We start from the raw sequence: 21238 nt of genomic DNA, 5'->3' as shown, positions 1-21238 counted from the left end.
GAGTTGTAGTATCGCGCGCCATCACAACGCTCACTAGGCTGTGGCTCCGCCTACGTGACGTTAGCCTATTGGCAGCCTGGCTCCGCCCACCGTGCTTTGGCGGGAAGCCCCGTCGAGTGACGCAGTTTGAGTTGTTCAGAGAAGCGGAGAGTGTGAGGAAACTTCTCATCGTATTTACTGGGGTTTTTATTGACGTTTATATTAATTTATGAGGTAATTTTGCTAGCAAATAAGACAATATGTGTTTTTAATCGGTTCGGCACCATATTTTTCTTCAGAAATGCCTAAGAAAGTATTTTTAAGTTCTATCCCAAGTTACTGCCATTTTCACACACAGTAAAATGTGCAGTTTTTTTAAGCTCTTAACAGTTTTTGTTTTTTTTGTACATTAATAGAAAACCCGTTCGGGCACACGTGATGGAAAACCCTGATGTCATCAATGGGTGTAAATTAATACCCTTGTCCTTTTAAAATTCTGCTGATTTTGGTAAAAAAAAAGGCCACAAAATTGATTTTTTTTTCTACAGCTACAAAAACACTGGAAAAAAATGTATAAACATTACCTAAGGTTAATACAGTGACCCCTCCACCTACGATGGCCCCGACATACGATAATTTCAACATACGATGGCCTCTCAGAGGCAGCATCAACATACAATGCTTTTGTATGGCGGGGCCATCGCATAAACGGCTATCCGGCAGCGCAGACTGCTTCAGCTGCCACCAGATAGCCGTTTATGGTGCCCCGTGTGGTCCGCTGACGATCACTTACCTGTCCTCGGGGCTCCGGCGCGTCCTCTTCGGGATCCCCTGCATCGTCGGCGCTCTCCATCGTCGTCATCACGTCGCTGCGCACGCCGTCCTGTCATCCAATAGGAGCGGCGTGCGTAGCGACGTGATGGCGGCGACGGAGAGTGAGGATGCCGGGGAAGCAGAGGCCTTGCCGGAGCATCGGGGACGCTGCGACAGCGATGGACAGTGACATACCGGGCAGCGGTGACGGTCCGGAGCGACGGGGACAGGTGAGTACAACTTCATATACCAGTGGTCTACAACCTGCGGACCTCCAGATGTTGCAAAACTACAACACATAGCATGCCCGGACAGCCGACGGCTGTCCGGGCATGATGGGTGTTGTAGTTTTGCAACATCTGGAGGTCCGCAGGTTGGAGACCACTGTCCTATACTTTACATTGCACGGATCAACAAACGGTCCGTTTGGAACGGATTACCATCGTATGTTGAGGGACCACTGTATACGTAAAACTTAACAATCGGGTATGGAAATAAAAAAAAAATTTGTGAGGTGAAATGGGAAAAAATGCTAATTTGTTGGTTTTCTTGTGGTCAAACTTAGGCTCCTTTCACACTATGAGCATTCATCCGTTATTAACCCCTTAAGGACTCAGCCCATTTGGGCCTTAAGGACACAGACAATAACATTTTTACGTTTTCGTTTTTTCCTCCTCACCCTCAAAAAATCATAACTCTTATATTTTCATCCACAGACTAGTATGGAGCTTGTTTTTTGCGTGACCAGTTGTTCGTTGTAATGCCATCACTCACTTTACCATAAAATGTATGGCGCAACCAAAAAAAATACTATTTGTGTGGTGAAATTAAAAAGAAAACCGCAATTTTGCTAATTTTGGAAGGTTTCGTTTTCACGCTGTACAATTTACGGTAAAAAGTGACTTGTTCTTTATTCTTTGGGTCAATACGATTAAAATGATTCCCATGGTAACATACTTTTCTATTATTGTTGCGCTTAAAAAAAAATCGCAAACTTTTTAACCAAATTAGTACGTTTAAAATCCCCCTATTTTGAAGACCTATAACTTTTTTTAATTTTTCCGTATAAGCGGCGGTATGAGGGCTCATTTTTTGCGCCGTGATCTGTACTTTTTATTGATACCATATTTGCTTATATAGCATAGATATTTTTTGGGGAATAAAATGTTATAAAACATCTATTTTGGACTTTTTTTTATTTTTACGTTCACGCCGTTCACCGTACGTTGTTAAATTTTTATTTTATTAGTTCAGATATTTACGCACGCGGCGATACCAAATATGTATATAATATTTTTGTAACACTCTTTGGGGGTGAAATAGGGAAAATGGGACAATTTACGTATTTATTGGGGTTCCACATTTATTTTTTATTTTTTTATATTCAACCAAGTATTTTATTAAACTGTCAAAATCAGTAACAAAAGGACATATGACATTTCCAGAGTATAAACAAGAGGTCAGAAAATAATGATACCAAGACATAGAGTCACACTTGTTCACCAGGAAAGAGACATCAGAGAAAAGGGGCGACCTATAGGCACATATGTCCAGGCAGACAATAAAAATGCCCAGTCTGCTGTCAAGTAGTTTCCCTAGGGCGCATTTGAGCGCGAGCGGGTTGACAGTCATTAACATAAACATATATTTAAACATGTAAAATAAGGTATGTAATAACATAGTCAGTAAGGAGTGAGAGAGAGCTCTTGTGTAGAGCGACAGAATAGAAAAGGGTGTGAGGTAGGGAGATGTGGAAAGAAATGAAGGGGAAAAATAAATAAAAAAGGGGGGGGCGGGGGAGGGGGTATACACCGACATGTTCTCCAGAGGCCCCTCTCCGTCTCCACCAGCCTTCGCAGCCCCCTCCAACCAACCACAAGTCGTCTATATACATAAGGGATAAGGGCTTGGGTGTGTGGTACAATATAGCATGATTATCCTTGCCTATATAGGGGGGTTTCGAGAAATGCCAACCAGGGACTCCAAATTGTCAGAAATTTCTTGGTGCGACCCGAGGAATCTGCCATTAGTTCTTCCATGCGGCAGAGAAATAGGATTTCTCTATACCAATCTGTCAGGGTGGGTGGTGTGGTCGTTTTCCACTTCCTCGGTATTATGGTGCGAGCTGCCATAAGGAAGAAGTGCTTATGACAAAGGGAGAAGGCCGCCGACCAGTCACTTGGGGCAAAAGAGGTCTGCAGTTCCTCCTCCCAGGCCGCCACAAAGGACGGAGGGGTCTGCGCGGAGATATCCATAAGGAGCCCGTATATCAGTGAAACGGCCCTTGCAGGCTGAGAGGAGGAGGTGCACAATCGTTCAAAGGGTGTAAGCGGCCTAGCTAGGTGTAGCACGCTACTCTCTGAGGAGATGAAATGTTTGAGTTGAAGGTAGTTCAGATAGACAGTCGGGGATCGTAGGTGTGTGGGGACTAAGTCCTCATACGGCTTGAGCATTGTACCTACCAGGAAGGTCTGTATGGGCAGTGAAGGAGGGTCCGAGACACCTAAGAAAGACGTCCTCGAGAGGCCCGGAGGGAATCGTGGGTTACCCACGACTGGGGTCAGTGGGCCATCGGGGGTTAGCAATCGTGTCTTTGAAAAATAACGCCTAAAGAATGCCAGCATCTCACTTGTAACCCAGGGTAGCGAGCATGGTGTGGTAGAAGGCAGTGTACCAGTAGGTAACCAAGGGGCCGTCACTATATTTACGCACGATCCCTCCGTCTCCACTGACACCCATCGCTTGGAAGAGCGGCCATGGAGAAAGTCCAAAAACCTAGCCAGCGTGGCCGCTATGTAATAAGCCTTGCAGTCAGGGACAGCCAGACCGCCTGCTTGCTTCCTCCTTGTGAGCATCGTTTTGTAAATTCTCGATGGCCGGCCCGCCCATATAAACGATCGGATAAGGCCCTCAATCTTTTTGAAATAAGTTGTGGGGAGCACAATGGGAATGGCTTGGAATAGGTAAAGGAGGCGAGGGAGAACATTCATTTTAAGTATGTTGACTCTTCCAAGCCATGAGAAAGTGCCCTTTGACCAGTTAGAAAGGTCTTTGTCAATCGTGGCAAGTAGGGGCTGGAAATTAAGGGAGAAGCTATTATGCAAGTCCACCGGAACATGAACTCCCAGATACTTTATAGAACCCGAGGACCATTTAAAGGGGTGAGCATTTCTCACGTGCGTGACTTCAGATGTGGAGAGGGAAATGTTCATAGCTACACTCTTTGTCATATTGATCTTGTGATTACTAAAGTAGGAATATAGCTGGAGAGTGTGTACCACCGCTGGCAGGGAGGTAACAGGAGAGGAGATGTAGAGGAGGAGGTCATCTGCGAAAGCAGAACAGAGGTGTTCGCTGTCTCCCACCCGGAGCCCTCTGATTAACGTGTTGCTACGAAGTGCATTTAAGAGGTGCTCCATACATAAAACGTACAGGATGGGAGAGAGCGGACACCCCTGCCTTGTGCCATTACGGATAGGAAACGAGGATGATAGGGAGCCATTGACCCGAACCTGTGCACTCGGGTCTTGATAAAGGGCCAAAACCCACCCCAGCATGTTAGGGCCTAATCCAATTTGTCTCAGGGAGGCCTCCAGGAACACCCAACCCACCCGATCGAACGCCTTTTCAGCGTCTAATGAGAGGAGCATGAGCGGAAAACGCCGGGCTATGGCTCGGTGTATAATGGAGAAAGTATGGATCGTGTTGTCTTTTGCTTTCGCGAGAGTGTATAAAACCGGATTGATCGGGGTGAATCAGGGGTCCCAGGATGGCTGCAAGTCAATCCGCGATCAATTTGGCAAACAGTTTAGTATCTACATTAAGCAATGAGATGGGGCGGTAGCTGGAACACAGGTTAGGGTCTCTACCCTCCTTGGGTATTACGGTAATGAGAGCTTTTAGAGCGGCCGAGGGGAATCCCGAGAGAGGGGTGATGTTGTTGAAAGAGCGGCACATCAGGGGAGACAGCTCGGTCTTCAGTGACTTATAGAATTTGCCCGTGTAGCAGTCGGGGCCCGGACTCTTGCCCTAAGGCAGGTTGGATATGGCTGCATCTATTTCTTCTAGCGAAAACGGAACTTCCAGGGCCTCCCTCGTCTCCACGGGCAAAACCAGAAGGGCCGTGTTTTGTATATAGGTCGCAAGCAAAATCGGCGCGGCTTCCCGGGGAAGAGTCTCAGTAGGCTGGGGAAGGTTGTAAAGTGTTTTATAGTAGCTCTCAAATGCTTTCAAAATGTCCTCGGTGAGGTGACTTTTGGAACCATCGGGGGTGGTGATGGAGGGGACGTACAGAGCAGCCCTACTATCTCTCAACGCTCTGGCTAGATATTTCCCAGGCTTGTTCCCCCACTCGTAAAAAGAGCGAGAGCATCTCTGTTTAAAGTACCGATAAGAGTCATTGAGGAGGGAGGTAATCTCATGGCGAATTTTAACTAAGTCCCTCAGGACAGATTCCTGAAGGGACTGCTTGTGTAACGCCTCCAGTCTCGTAAGCGTATCAAAGAGGCGCTTCAGTTTGGCCGCCTTTTCACGCTTCAACCGGGAGCCATGTTTGATCAACACCCCCCGCAAGACACATTTCAGGGCTTCCCATTGGACCTGGGGGGGGGGGAAGGATCAGAAGTATGATCAGTGACAAAGTGCGCTATTGTGGATTTGAGCTCAGTGTTGCAAAGTGAGTCAGTGAGCAGGGACTCGTTGAGTCGCCACATAAACTGTGGGGTGTTAAGGGAGGGGATCAGGAAGGAACCTAAAACAGGAGCATGGTCAGACAAATAGATATTGCCAATATGTGTAGTAGTAAGCCGGGGGAGATAAAAATGCGGAAGAAAAAGATAATCAATCCTGCTGTAAGTGTTGTGCGGTCTGGAAAAGAATGTATAGTCCCTATCAGAGGGGTGTTGGAGGCGCCAGGCGTCACATAGTTGGAGAGAATGTAGTAAACGGCGGAGGCTGCTCAGCTGACGGTAGGGAAGACTAGATCGCTGTGTAGATGTGTCAAGTAGTGGCTGTAGCGGGGTGTTGAAATCTCCACCTAACAGTAGCATGCCCTGAGTAAAAGAGGACAGTTCCTCGAGAGTGTTGGAGAGAAATGTTATCTGGGCGCTATTGGGGGCATAGATCGTCGCCACTGTCACCACCTGGTCCAGAATAGCGCCCCGGATGAAGAGGTATCTAGCCTCTAGGGTCTGATAGAACTGATGTTACAGTAAAGGGGAGCGAGCGGTGAATGCCGATCGACACCCCCTTCGATCGAGAGTCTGGATTGGAACTGTGGTACCAGGTGGGGAAGTAGCGGCTGATCCTAGCGGGGACATGGCCTGTTTTAAAGTGAGTCTCTTAGAGACAGAGAATCCCAATTTTTCATTTGTGCATTTGATATAGAACTTTGGCCCTTTTTTCGGGAACATTAAATCCCTGTACATTAAGTGTGGCTAAGCGTATTTCAGTCATACTCACAATCTATAAGGGGGACGGTCAGGAGCAGTCGGGCGGGGCAGGACGTAAGGACGGTCACCAGGCAACAGACGGCGGTGCAACTAATGGAAGGGGAGAAGAAAAAAGGGAAGAAAAAAAAAAAAAAAGGGGGGGGGGAGAAAAAGGAGGGAGGGGTTATGGAAAGAAAAGGGTAGGTGAGGTCAGGTAGGACAAAATCAACAGGTAAAAATAGCAAGTTAAACAGCAGTTAAAATGATCAGCAATTAAAATATGCAAGGGTGTAACCGTAAGCAGATTAACCGTCTGCGTAATGGGTGCACAGAACATGCACCCTCCCTTGTGGGGGGGATATCAAACCAGTCAGCAGAGTGAAGTATTCGGCTTGAAGAAGTAGGGTATCAACAAAGTGTCTTTCAAAATTACAAACGGGTGGCAGAGAACCGCCCAAGGCCCAGGAATAGAACGTAACCACTTAAGGTCCAATATGGAAGCAGATGTAGGGGGAAAAACAATATGAAAAGTTCCAATGGTGGGGCACCAACTAGAAGGGGAACTATTCTGCATTAGTAATGTAACAAAACGTCAATGGAGACTTATCTGAAGAGCCGGTGTTAGCTCAACCAGGCATTGGTGCGTCAGTGTCCGAGATCAGGGTTCAGATGAGGGGCCCTCAGGGCGATGGCGTGGCCGGCGCTGACGCTGGGGGAGCTGCCAATCAGGGTGCGGGCGTCTGGGTGCGACTCTCTGTGAAGTTCCCATAGACGGACCCGGTGAGTAGGGGTCCATGAGGAAGGAGGACCAATCAGGAAGATCCATGGGAGGCAGGTTAAGTGTTTCCAGGAATCTTGGCAAGTCATCAGGTGTCCGTAGAGTGGCCGACACATCACCCCGCCGACACTTGCAGCGAGAAGGGGAAGCCCCACCTGTAGGAGATGTGCCGGTCTTGGAGGGCTCGGAGCAGAGGTCTGAGTAAGGCTCTTTGGCGCAAGGTCCTTCTGGAGAGGTCAGGGTAAACTTGTATGGTAGCCCCATCAAAATCCAGGTCACCTTGTTGCCGGACTTTCTGCATCAGTTGCTCTTTAAGCATGTAGCGATGAATGCGGCAGATGACGTCTTGGGGTCGTGACGGGTCTGTACTCGGAGCCCTCAGGGCTCTGTGAACTCTGTCAATCTCTATATGTGTATCCGGAGGCCGGCCCAAGAACGTGTTAAAAAGTCCAGTGACAGTAGGTAGCAGGTCTTGCGAGCGGGTGGCCTCTGGGAGCCCCTTATCCTAACATTGTTACGGCGACTCCTGTTTTCTATGTCGTCTAAGTGGTCCGTTAGAGCCTGCTGAGTATGGGCAAAGGTACTGACGGTGGTCCGGAGGTCCCTCATGGAGTCAAGGACTGATGTTTGAAAGTTCTCTAAGGCATCAACTCTGTTTTGAAGATCAGTGACATCCTGTTGGACCGGCTGTAAGTCCCGTCTCCACGCCGCCTTCAAATCAAGCGCTAAGGCAGACATATTGGCTTTAGTCGGCAGGAGGGCCAGGAGTGCTTTAAGCTCTGGGTGTCCCTGGAGGAGGGCCACTGCCTGGTCAGGAGGAGGCAGTGCAGTGAGGAGGGGGTTAACAGCAGCTGGGTGGAAGGGGACAGCATGATGAGAGAGCGCTGGTGTCCCTGTGGGGGCCGGAGAGAGGCCTCTTGTAACAACCGGAGAGCCTGCAGCAGTGCCCACTGGGGCAGTATGTGAGGTGAAGCACTGACCCCCCCCCATCACCGACAGTCCCAAGCCTGGTGGGGAGAGGAGTCATAGAGCTGGGGACAGTGGAGAGATCTTCCATTGCTAGTTCTCCCTCTGAAGAGGACAGGTGGAGACCCGGTGATGTGGCAGGGGTCCTAAAGATGGCCGGGAGGCTCTGAGAAGGGGAAGGAGAGGCAGCTCCCTCCCCAGGTCTGTTCTGCGGCATTGGCGACTCAGCGGCACCCGGCGGGGAATCCAGAGGGCCTACAGTGCACTCACCCCTCTTCTTCTCGGCCGGATCCGGTGGCAGCAACTCCTCCAGCGGGAACGGGGTTGGGAGCTGAGCATTCAGCCCGTCTGAGCGCCGTCCCGCAGGTTCGTGAGGCAGTGCAGATGGTGGAGCGGAAGTGCGCAGCGCACCACTTCGGGAGACCCCCGTGCGCTGTACAGGCTGAGCCGCCGTCACTTCCACGATCGCCGGAATCGTCTCCTGTCGGGCGCCCCTAGTCGGCAGGTTCAGCAGGGCAGGTAAGGGGGAACACTTCGGTCCTGTCCCCGGGACGGACCCTTGCCGCGCCACGGCTCTCGCAGGCACTCCGGAGGTGCGCAGGTCTTCCGGCGCACGCGCCATCTTGGATTGCCCAGTCATGGCAGGCCGGTCCTCGTCTACGGCACTCAGCGGTCCGAAAAAGTTAGAAATTGGCACAGCAGATTGCCTAGGGGTTCCCTGGGTCGTGCGGCGTCTGTGAGAGCGTCTGGTGCCCATAGAGACAGCTGGTTTCCCCCCATTTCACGGCCAAGGTAACGGAGCTCAGGCACCCTGCGACTTCTTCCTTACATGGTTAGCCACGCCCCCTCCACATTTTTTTTTACTTTATTTTTTACACTTTAATAGTCTCCATAGGGGACTATTTATAGCAATCACTCGATTGCTAATACTGTTCAGTGCTATGTATAGGACACAGCACTGATCAGCATTATCGGTCATCTTCTTCTCTGGTCTGCTGATCACGGGGCCGGAGTATAGTGACGTCACGGCTCCGCCCCGTGTGACGTCACACTCCGCCCCCTCAATGTGAGTCTATGGCAGGGGGCGATTCAGCTGTCTCGCTCCTGCCATAGACTTGCATTGAGGGGGCGGAGCGTGACGTCACGATCATCGGCCCCGTCATCAGACCCGGAGCAGATGTTTGCTCCAGGGCCTGATGAGAGCGGGGTGCTGCGTGCGAGATCGCGGGGGTCCCCCTTTAGATAGGGGATAAGTTGTCAGCATGGTAGTACCCCTTTAAAAGCGCTGTGGGGGCAGACATACAGCCTATATATCTAGCCTCCCCAGTGCATTTATAATATGCCCCCTGCAGCACATTAATAAAGATATGACCCCAGCTAGCGCATTATATATAGATACCCCCCCGCCAGTGCGTTTATATATACCCCCGCAGCGCATTTGTCAAAATATGCCACCGCAGCGCTGTGAATAAAAAGTATTTAAGCAGCGCATAGTGCCAGCAGCCAGCCGGCCGATGTTAGAAATACTTTTCATACATAGCGCTACGGCAGCATATTTATATAGAAGTGCTGTGGGGGGCAGATAACGCTATATGTCTGCCCCCCCCCCCCAGCGCATCTATATTCATATGCCGCCGTATCGCTAAGAATGAAAAGTATTTCTATTAGCAGCGCATACCGTGTTTCCCGGAAAATAAACTGTCATGATTCGGCAGGCTGGAGGTGGATCCTCTGTGTCAGAGAGGGATGGGCGTGGACCGTGTCGGTGGACCGGTTCTAAGTTGCTACTGGTTTTCACCAGAGCCCGCCGCAAAGCGGGATGGTCTTGCAGCGGCGGTAGCAACCAGGTCGTATCCACCGGCAACGGCTCAACCTCTCTGACTACTGAGATAGGCGTGGTAAAAGGGATAAGGCAAGAGCAAGGTCGGACGTAGCAGAAGGTCAGGGCAGGCAGCAAGGATCGTAGTCAGGGGCAACGGCAGGAGGTCTGGAACACAGGCTAGGAACACTCAAGGAAAGGCTTTCACTGGCACAAGGGCAACAAGATCCGGCAAGGAAGTGCAGGGGAAGTGAGGTAATATAGCCAGGGAGCAGGTGGAAGCTAATTAGGCTGATTGGGCCAGGCACCAATCATTGGTGCACTGGCCCATTAAATCTCAAGAGCTGGCGCGCGCGCCCTAAGGAGCGGAGCCGCGCGCGCCAGGACATGACAGCCGGGGACCGGGACAGGTGAGGGACTTGGGATGCGATTCGCGAGCGGGCGCGTCCCGCTATGCGAATCGCATCCCCGCCGGCAATGTCAGTGCAGCGCTCCCGGTCAGCGGGTCTGACCGGGGCGCTGCAGAGAGAGGGACGCCGCGAACGTAAGCCCTAGCAGGATTATGGGATAGGGCTGCAATATAAGCCCTACCCCGAAAATAAGACCTAGTCCAGGGGTAATCAGCTGGCAGACCGCGGTCCAGATCCGTACCGCGGCCGCCTGTAATGCCCGCAGACCCCACATGGCCACCACAGTAATGCCCGCAGACTCCACACACCTCCCCCCGGCCACCACAGTAATGCCCGCAGACCCGACACCGCGCCCGGCCACCACAGTGCGGTAATGCCCGCAGACCCCACAGCCCCCCTCGGCCACCCCCCCACCTCCTTTGGCTGGTCCCACGGCAACCGCGGCAAGTTAGCTCACCGTAATTCAGCCGGGGCAGGGACGCTGACGTTCTAAAACGTTGGCACCTATGCACGGCCGACGTCACGGACGTGTCCCTGCCCCCGGCTGCTAAGCAACAGAAGAAGATCTCGCCGCAGGGTACCGTACGGTATGAAAGTGAAATGAGTACCGGTACCCAAGTTTTTTATGGCAGAGGGATGGGGGGCACTGTAGGGCAGTCACACTCCTGCAGCCCCCCATCCTTCACACTCCTGCAGCCCCCCATCCTCCACACTCCTGCAGCCCCCCATCCTCCACACTCCTGCAGCCCCCCATCCTCCACACTTCTGCAGCCCCCCATCCTCCACACTCCTGCAGCCTCCCATCCTTCACACTCCTGCAGCCCCCCATCCTCCACACTCCTACAGCCTCCCATCCTCCACACTCCTGCAGTCCCCCATCCTTCACACTCCTGCAGCCCCCATCCTCCACACTCCTGCAGCCCCCATCCTCCACACTCCTGCAGCCCCCCCATCCTCCACACTCCTGCAGCCCCCCCATCCTCCACACTCCTGCAGCCCCCCATCCTCCACATTCCTGCAGCCCCCCATCCTCCACACTCCTGCAGCCCCCCATCCTCCACACTCCTGCAGCCTCCCATCCTCCACACTGCTGCAGCCCCCCATACCGTAAATAAATAAGCCCTACCCTGAAAATAAGCCCTAGTTTGTTTTATGTGACTAAAATTAATATAAGACCCGGTCTTATTTTCGGAGAAACACGGTAGTACCAGCAGCCGGCTGGCTGATGATGCTGATAGAAATACTTTTCATACATAGCGCTGCGGCGGCATATGTATATGGATGCACTGGGGGGGCAGACATATAGCGTTATCTGCCCCCCACAGTGCTTCTATATACATATGCTGCCGTAGCGCTATGTATGAAAAGTATTTCTATCAGCATCATCAGCCAGCAGGCTGCTGGCACTATGCGCTGCTAATAGAAATACTTTTCATTCATAGCACAGCGGTGGCATATTATGACAAATGCGCTGCGGGGGGTATAATATATATGTATATGTGTATATATATATATGTATATGTGTGTATATATATATATATATATATATATGTGCTGTCGGGTGTCATATGTTTGTTAATGTGCTGGCGGGGGGTATTTATAAATGCGCTGGCGGGAGTCGGATGCTATGCAGGGGGGGTATATATATATATATATATATATATATATATATATATATATAATGCGCTGGCAGGGGGCATATTATAAAAGCGCTGGGGGCTAGATATATAGGCTATATGTCTGCCCCTCTTCAGCACTATATATCTTGCCCCCCTCAGCGCTTTTAAAGGGTTTTCTGGTGCTTAGACATCTTATCCCCTATCCCCGCTCCGGGTCTGATTAATGTCAATCACGGGGCCGGCGGCGTGTGACGTCACGCCTCCGCCCCCGTGTGACCTCACACTCCGCCCCTCAATGCAAATCTATGGGATGGGGCGTGACGGCTATCACGCCCCCTCCCTTAGGCTTGCATTGAGGGGCGGAGTGTGATGTCACACGCCACCGGCCGTGCAGTTGCCGGCAATCAGACCCGGAGCGAACACGCTCCGGGGACTGATTACAAACGGGGTGCCGCGTGCAAGATCTTGGGGGTCCCCAATGGCGGGACTGCCGCGATCAGGCATCTTAACCCCTCCCGTAGGCTTGCATTGAGGGGCGGAGAGTGACGTCACATGGGGGTGTGATGTCACACGCCGCCGGCCCTGCGGTCGACCTTAATCAGATCCGGAGCGAACACGCTTCGGGGACTGAGTACAAACAGGATGCCGCGTGCATGATCGCTGGCGTCCCCAGCTGCGGGACTCCCGCGATCAGGCATCTTATCCCCTATCCTTTGGATAGGGGATAAGATGTGTAAGCACTGGAGTACCCCTTTAATAACTTCTGATCGCATCGGGTCTCAGAAGACTGTTCCATGATAGGGGTAGTAGTACAAACACTAATGTTGCCTCCCCAGCTGTCTGCAGACTCCCATAGCCAGGGAATTACTACTCCCATCATGGAAACAAGTCTGTTCCATAATGGGAGTAGTAGTAGTCCCTCAGCACTGCAGGAGTCTGCTGATGTCACCTCTTTCGAGCATGCTCAGAAGTAATAACGGATTTTATAAACCAGGTGCTGTATGGATGACATAAAGGCTCATCTGTTTGCCATAGATTTCAATGTTAAAAATAACGGCCGTTAATTTACCCGTTTCTTGGGGGGACCCCCTGCTGCTGTCAAAAGGGGGTCCTGCTGCTATTTAAGTGGGCGCCCACTGTCTACCGGGGGGGTGGTTTGTCTACCGGGGGGGTCGCTGTCTGCCGGGGGGGCTGCTGCTAATGTCTGCAAGGGGATACTACCTACTATTAAAGGCAATCTTACAGCAGAGTCACCTGCACTAACTTGAATTTATAGGTAGAGCAGGTGACCTGGCTTCTACCGCTGCTCACCATGTGAACATCAGCGCAATCGCTTCGGAGACATCGGTCTCGCCGCCAATGCAAATTCCCTGTTCTGCCCAATGGAGAAGAGAGAAATCTTGGCTCATACTACAGCAGCCGCCTCCATTGTACACAACACAGTAAGCAGAGCCAGAAACTGGATCACCCTGGTGTAAGATTCCCTTTAAAATAAAAGTACTCGTACTTGGTATCGGCGAGTACCGGTATCGGTACTCGGTCTTAAAAAAATGGAATTGAGTCATCCCTAGTCCATATGGTTACAAGGATACCCAATTTATGTAGATTTTATTATATTATATAATTATACATTATTAATTCTTGAAAAAATTATAAAGTACATGCACCAAAATTAGGATGTTTAAAATTTCCATCTTCTGACCCCTAAAACTTAAATTTTTCCATGTATGGGGCGGTATGAGGGCTCATTTTTTGTGCCGTTGTCTGTAGTTTTTATTGGTACCATTTTTGTTTTGATGGGACTTTTTGATCGCTTTTTATTAATATTTTTATGGTATATGAATTGGTATTTTTTTATGTGTTCGCCATCGACCGTGTGCTTTAGCTAACCTTATATTTTAATAGTTTGGACATTTATGCATGTGGCGATACCACATATGATTATTTTTGTTCTTTATTTGAGAACTGTTTACACCTAGTAAACGGGACCTAACAGGTTAATGCATGTATTTTCATCTGTAATTGGCAAAAAAAAAAGGCAGTAAAAAAATGCATCGGTTTTTGTTACGGACGAAATGCGTGTTTAAAATAAGACACTAATGTAAATTTTACGGCGTGTGAACTTACTCTAGGGGCCCATTCACACAAGGAATTCCTGTGCAGCTGCCTCCCTTTGTATTCAGTGGGGTTCTGCTGCACTGTGGCCACACCCCCTCCCATAGACATGAATGGAGGGGGCGTGGTGTGACGTCACATACCCAGTCCCAGAGACCCGGAGGTGTCCGAAACTGGAGATGCAGCTCCTGCATAGAATGCGGGTGCTGCAGGGAGATTGCAGGGGGGTCCCAGTGGCGGGCCCTCTGCGATCAGACATCTTATCCCCTATCCTCAGGGGATAAAATGTTTTTGCCCGGAATACCCCTTTAACCCCTTAAGGACCCAGCCATTTTACACCTTAGGACCTGGCCATTTTTTGCACATCTGACCACTGTCACTTTAAACATTAATAACTCTGGAATGCTTTTAGTTATCATTCTGATTCCGAGATTGTTTTTTCGTGACATATTCTACTTTAACTTGGTGGTAAATTTTTTTGGTAACTTGCATCCTTTCTTGGTGAAAAATCCCAAAATTTGATGAAAAATTTGAAAATTTTGCATTTTTCTAACTTTGAAGCTCTCTGCTTGTAATGAAAATGGATATTCCAAATATTATTTTTTTTTTATTCACATATACAATATGTCTACTTTATATTTGCATCATAAAATTGACGAGTTTTTACTTTTGGAAGACACCAGAGGGCTTCAAAGTTCAGCAGCAATTTTCCAATTTTTCACAAAATTTCCAAAATCACAATTTTTCAGGGACCAGTTCAGGTTTGAAGTGAATTTGAAGGGTCTTCATCTTAGAAATACCCCACAAATTACCCCATTATAAAAACTGCACCCCCAAAGTATTCAAAATGACATTGTCAGCATTTTAACCCTTTAGGTGTTTCACAGGAATAGCAGCAAAGTGAAGGAGAAAAATCACAATCTTCATTTTTTACACCCACATGTTCTTGTAGACCCAATTTTAGAATTTTTACAAGGGGTAAAAGGAGAAAATGTATACTTATATTTGTAGCCCAATTGCTCTCGAGTAAGCACATACCTCATATGTCTATGTAAAGTGTTCGGCGGGCGCAGTAGAGGGCTCAGAAGGGAAGGAGCGACAAGGGGATTTTGGAGCGTATGTTTTTCTGAAATGGTTTTGGGGGGCATGTTGCATTTAGGAAGCCCCTATGGTGCCAGAACAGGAAAAAAAACCACATGGCATACCATTTTGGAAACTATACCCCTTGAGGAACGTAACAAGGAATAAAGTAAGCCTTAATACCCCACAGGTGTTTCACGACGTTTGCATATGTAAATTTCAATAAAATGTGTGTTTCCCCCCAAATTTCACATTTTTGCAAGGGTTAATAGCAGAAAATACCCCCCAAAATTTGTAACCCCATCTTTTCTGAGTATGGAGGTACCCCATAAGTTGACCTGAAGCGCACTACGGGCGAACTACAATGCTCAGAAGAGAAGGAGTCATATTTGGCTTTTTGAGAGCAAATTTTGCTCGGGGGGCATGTCACATTTAGGAAGCCCCTATGGTGCCAGAACAGCAAAATAACCCCCACATGCCATACCATTTTGGAAACTAGACCCCTTGAGGAACGTAACAAGGGGTACAGTGAGCATTTACCCCCCACTGGTGTCTGTCAGATCTTTGGAACAGTGGGCTGTACAACATTTTTAATTTGCCCAGCCCACTGTTCCAAAGATCTGTCAGACACCAGTTTGGTGTAAATTCTCACTGCACCTCTCATTACATTCCGTGAGGGGTGTAGTTTCCGAAATGGGGTCACATGTGGGTTTTTTTTTTTGCACAATCAGCTACCCCTGTGTAAATCACCTCAAATGTACATGGTGCACTCTCCCTTCTGGGCCTTGTTGTGCGCCCCCAGAGCACTTTGCGCCCACATATGGGGTATCTCCGTAGTCGGGAGAAATTGCATTACAAATTTTGGGGGGCTTTTTTCCCTTTTACCTCTTGTCAAAATGAAAAGTATAGGGCAACACCAGCATGTTAGTGTAAAAAATTTATTTTTTTACACTAACATGCTGGTGTAGACCCCAACTTCACCTTTTCATAAGGGGTGAAAGGAGAAAAAGCCCCCCAAAATTTGTGAGGCAATTTCTCCCGAGTTCGGCGATACCCCATATGTGGCCCTAAACTGTTGCCTTGAAATACGACAGGGCTCCAAAGTGAGAGCGCCATGCGCATTTGAGGCCTGAATTAGGGATTTGTATAGGGGTGGACATAGGGGTATTCTACGCCAGTGATTCCCAAACAGGGTGCCTCCAGCTGTTGCAAAACTCCCAGCATGCTTGGACAGTCGACGGCTGTCCGGCAATACTGGGAGTTGTTGTTTTGCAACAGCTGGAGGCTCCATTTTGGAAACAGTGGCGTACCAGACGTTTTTCATTTTTATTGGGGAGGGGAGGGGGGCTGTGTAGGGGTATGTGTATATGTAGTGTTTTTTACTTTTTATTTTATTTTGTGTTAGTGTAGTGTAGTGTTTTTAGGGTACAGTCACATGGGTGGGGGGTTACAGCGATTTTCCCGCTGCGAGTTTGAGCTGCCGCGCAAAATTTGCTACATCGCAAACTTGCAGCCTGATACTCACTGTAAGCCCCCTGCCCATGTGAATGTACCCTGTACATTCACAGAGGGGGAACCTCCAGCTGTTGCAAAACTACAACTCCCAGCATGCACAGTCTATCAGTGCATGCTGGTAGTTAGTTTTGCAACAGCTGGAGGCACACGGGTTGGAAAACACTCAGTTAGGAAACAGACAATGTTTCCCAACCAGTGGGCCTCCTGTTGTTGCAAAACCACAACTCCCAAACATTCTCAGGCATGCTGGAAGTAGTAGTTCGGCAACATCTTTAGAGCCAGATGTTGCCGAACTACAACTCCCAGCATGCTTGGAGTTGTAGTTTTGCAACATCTGGAGGACTACAGTTTGCAGACCACTAATACAGTGGTTCCCAATCTGTGCCCTTCCAGATGCTGCAAAACTACAACTCCCAGTATGCCAAAACTGTCCAGGCATGCTGGGAGTTGTAGTTCTGCAACATCTGAAGGGCACAGTGGTCTCCAAACTGTGGACCTCCAGATGTTGCAAAACTACAACTCCCAGCATGACCAGATGCCAAGGGCTGTCTGGGCATGCTGGGAGTTGTAGTATACAGGGTCCCAATACAGCAATGCATGTCGCTTTACGGCGACGTGCATTGCTATAAAGGGCCCGACCGCGGCTGAAGATCCACTCACCTGTCGCCGCCATCTTCCTCGCCGGGATCCGGGTCTTCAGGGACGAGGGAAGTACCGGGGCCGGGCCCCAGCACTCCCCCGTCCCCCGCCGCGTCCTCCAGTCTTCCTCTCCGGACTTCCAGGGGCCGGGCAGGACGGGAGGAAGTAACCGCCCCCCCCCCCCCCCCCCCCCCTCTGCGATTGGTCGGTTAACTAACCGAAGAATCGCAGGGGATCGGAGGAGGTGGCAGGCTTGCCACCTCGCTCCTATACTTTAGCATGGTCCTGACTGTCTGTGACAGCCGGGATCATGCAAAATTACTGGGCGGTCGGGTCCCAGAGACCCGATCAGCCCGGTATCGCCGCAGATCGCAAGGACGATTTCCTTTGCGATTTGCCCCCCTCGGCGTTTGCCCTGGATCCCTGCTGAAGGATTTCAGCAGGGATCCGCTTCCGATCTCCGCGGGTGAGCGGCGGAGACCAGGAAAAGACCATGACGTATGCATACGTCATGGGTCCTTAAGACCCAGGGTGTGATGACGTATGCATACGTCATGGGTCCTTAAGAGGTTAAGGCCTTGCAAATCTGACCTGTGTCACTTTATGCATTAACCTGTTGGGGACCATGGGCGTATGGATACGTCCTTGTGTCCTGGTACTTAAGGACCAAGGGCTTACCTGTACGCCCGTGGGAATGTCTTTCCCGCCACCAGACAGACGGGGATCGGAACGTGATGCCTGCTGAAAACATCCCCAAATCCCACCCCCCCCATGATCGGCGATTAGTGGCGATTCCGGGCTGATCGGGTCTCTGATGTCAGAGACAGCCCCGACCATCCTAAAGGATAGGAGCAAGGTGGCAGTTGTGCCACCTCCTCCTATACCCTGCGATTGGCCGATCAGGACTGATCGGCGAATCGCAGGGGCGGGGGTGAATGTTCATTTCCCCTGCTCTGCCCGCCCCTGGATGTCTGGGCAGAAGGGGGAAGTGGTGTCCAAACTGTAGCTCTCCAGATGTCAATTCAAAGCATGCTGAGAATGTCCAGGCATGCTGGGAGTTGTAGTTCGGCAACATCTGGCCCTTCAGATGTTGCCGAACTACAACTCCCAGCATGCCTGGGCATGCTTGGAGTTGAAGTCTTGCAACATCTGAATGAATGTACCCTTAAAACACTACACTAACCCCAAATAAAGAGTAAAACACTACATATACACTACACCCTTACACTGTCGCGCCCCCCTCCCCCCCCCCAAATAAAAATGTCTTGTACGTCAGTTTTTCCAAAACTGAGCCTCCAGCTGTTGCAAAATAACATCCCCTAGTATTGCCAGACAGCCACTGACTGTCCAGGCATGTGGTGAGTTTTGCAACAGCTGGAGGCACCCTGTTTGTGGAAAACTGACATACAGTATTTATGGTGGAGGAGGCAAGCCAAATGCTTGCATCCAGGTACACCCCTATAAAAATCCCTAATTTAGGCCTCAAATGCGCATGGTGCTCTCTCACTTCAGAGCCCTGTCTTATTTCAAGGCAACAGTTTAGGGCCACACATGGGGTATCTCCGTATTCGGGAGAAATTGCGCTACAAATTTTGGGGGGCTTTACCTCTTATGAAAAGGTAAAGTTGGGGTCTACATAGTGCTGGGCGGTATGGCCTAAAATTAATATCACAGTATTTTTTTTAATCACGGTATTACCGCCTGTCCCCCCCGCCACCCCCCCCACCCCGCTAGCGGGGTCCCTGTGCCCACTAGCGGTGTCAAATGTGCCCCCCCCGCGAGCGCTACCATCACCGCTAGCGCGGTCACAAGAATGCCTCCCGCGAGCGCTACCATCACCGCTAGTGGGGTTCCTGTGCCCATTAGCGGTGTCACAAGAATGCTGAGCACGGCTCTGTTCCCCGTCCCTGTCAGGCAAATAGCGTAGGGCTAACGTAGGCGGCGCAAGGAGCCTAGCGTTAGCCCTATGCTATTTGAGTAGTACTGCGCATGCCCAGTACTACATTAGCTGCGCGCGAGGCTTTTAAATCTGTTCCCGTACCCTGATAGCTGACAGGGACGGGAAACAGAGCCGCACTCGGCATTCTTGTGACACCGTTAGTGGGCACAGGGACCCCGCTAACGATGATGGTAGCGCTCTCGGGAGGCATTCTTGTGACACCGCTAGTGGGCATAGGGACCCCGCTAGCGGTGATGGTAGTGCTCGCGGGAGGCATTCTTGTGACACCGCTAGTGGGCACAGGGATCCCGCTAGCGGTGATGGTAGCGCTCTCGGGGGGCACATTTGACACCGCTAGTGGGCACAGGGACCCCGCTAGCGGTGATGGTAGCGATCGCGCTCGCGGGGGGCACATTTGACACCCCTAGTGGGCACAGGGACCCCGCTAGCGGTGATGTAGCGCTCGCGGGAGGCATTCTTCTGACACCGCTAGTGGGCACAGGGATCCCGCTAGCGGTGGGGACACTGGCTGACAGGCGCAGCGGGGGGACACAGTAAATGGATTCGCTTCTGTGGCCTGTTTCCGCTCTCGGAATCGGGCCAGAGAAGCACACCGGGACAAGTGAGGGCGCCGCGCTGAGCTCTACAATTCATCCGGGGGAGGGGCCCGACCGGTATAGCGGTATGGGCAAAAATCCATACTGTGGGAGAAAAAAAAAAACGGTATCCGGTTCATACCGGTATACCGCCCAGCACTAGGTCTACACCAGCCTATTAGTGTAAAAAAATTATTTTTTTTACACTAACTTGCTGGTGGTGCCCCATACTTTTCATTTTCATAAGAGATAAAAGCAAATAAAGACCCACAAAATTTGTAACACAATTTCTCCCAAGTACGGAAATACCCCATATGTGGACGTAAAATGCTCTGCGGGCGCACAACAACAAGGCTCAAGAGTGAGTGAGAGTGAGTGACGAGTGAGAGTCGTCAAACACCTGTGGGGTGTTAAGACTCACTGTACCACTTGTTATGTTCCTTGAGGGGTGTAGTTTCCCAAATAGTATACCAAGTGGGGGATGTTTTTCGCTGTTCTGGCCCCATAGGGGCTTCCTAAATGCGACATGCCCCCTAAAACCCATTTCAGCAAAATTCGCTCTCCAAAATCCCATTGTCACCCCTTCCCTTCTGAGCCCTGTAGTGCGCCCGCAGAGTACTTTACATCCACATATGAGGTATTTCCTTACTTGAGAGAAATTGGGTTACACATTTTGTTTGTTTTTTCTCCTTTTACCTCTTGTAAAATAAAAAATATGGGTCTACAAGAACATGTTAGTGTAAAAAAATTAAGATTTAGAATTTTCGCCTCCATTTTGCTGCTATTCCTGTGAAACACCTAAAGGGTTAACATAATTTGTGAATGTCATTTTGAATACGTTAAGGGGTGCAGTTTTCATAATGGGGTCCATTATGGAGTATTTCTAACATAAAGACCGTCAAATTCGCTTCAAAACTGAACTGGTCCCTGAAAGATTTTGAAATTTACTTGAAAAATTTGAAAATTGCTGCTATACTTTGAAGCTCTCTGATGTCTTCAAAAAGTAAAAACATGTCAACTTTATGATGCCAACACAAAGTAGCCATATTGTATATGTGAATCAATATATAATTTATTTGGGATATCTATTTTCCTAACAAGCAGAGAGCTTCAGAGTAAAAAAAAAAATGCTAAATTTGGAATGAAGCAATTATCAACGCAAATTTACCATTAACATAAAGTAGAATACGTCACGAAAAAACAATCTCTGAATCAAATTCATAAGTACAAGCATCCCAGGGTTATTAATGCTTAAAGTGACAGTGGTCAGAATTGCAAAAAATGATCTGGTCCTTATGGTCAATATGGGCTCAGTCCCCAAGGGGTTAATAACTCTGAGATGCTTTTACTTATACTGATTCTGAGAGTATTTCATGACATATTCTACTTTATATTAGTGGTAAATTTTTGCCGATACTTGCATAATTTCTTTGTGAAAAATTTAAAAATTTCATAAAAATTTGGAAAATTTAGCATTTTTCTAATTTTTAAACTCTCTGCTTGTAAGGAAATTGGACATGCCAAATGATATATTGATTCAC

General features: G+C 49.4%; 1 protein-coding gene across 7 annotated transcripts in view; it reads left to right on the top strand.

The window, feature by feature from the left end:
- Positions 1-60: 60 nt before the first annotated feature.
- Positions 61-21238, top strand: part of LOC130367694 (surfeit locus protein 4-like) — a 644664-nt gene continuing 623486 nt past the window's right edge. For all 7 annotated transcript variants that reach the window (XM_056570310.1, XM_056570304.1, XM_056570309.1 and 4 more), the window contains exon 1: positions 61-213. The gene's annotated coding sequence lies outside the window, so the exon portion shown is untranslated. The remainder of the gene's footprint in view (positions 214-21238) is intronic.

Source organism: Hyla sarda, chromosome 4 (assembly GCF_029499605.1).
Source record: "Hyla sarda isolate aHylSar1 chromosome 4, aHylSar1.hap1, whole genome shotgun sequence".
In the NCBI taxonomy this organism is placed as follows: Eukaryota; Metazoa; Chordata; class Amphibia; order Anura; family Hylidae; genus Hyla; species Hyla sarda.
This window is presented reverse-complemented; position numbering and strand designations above follow the sequence as displayed.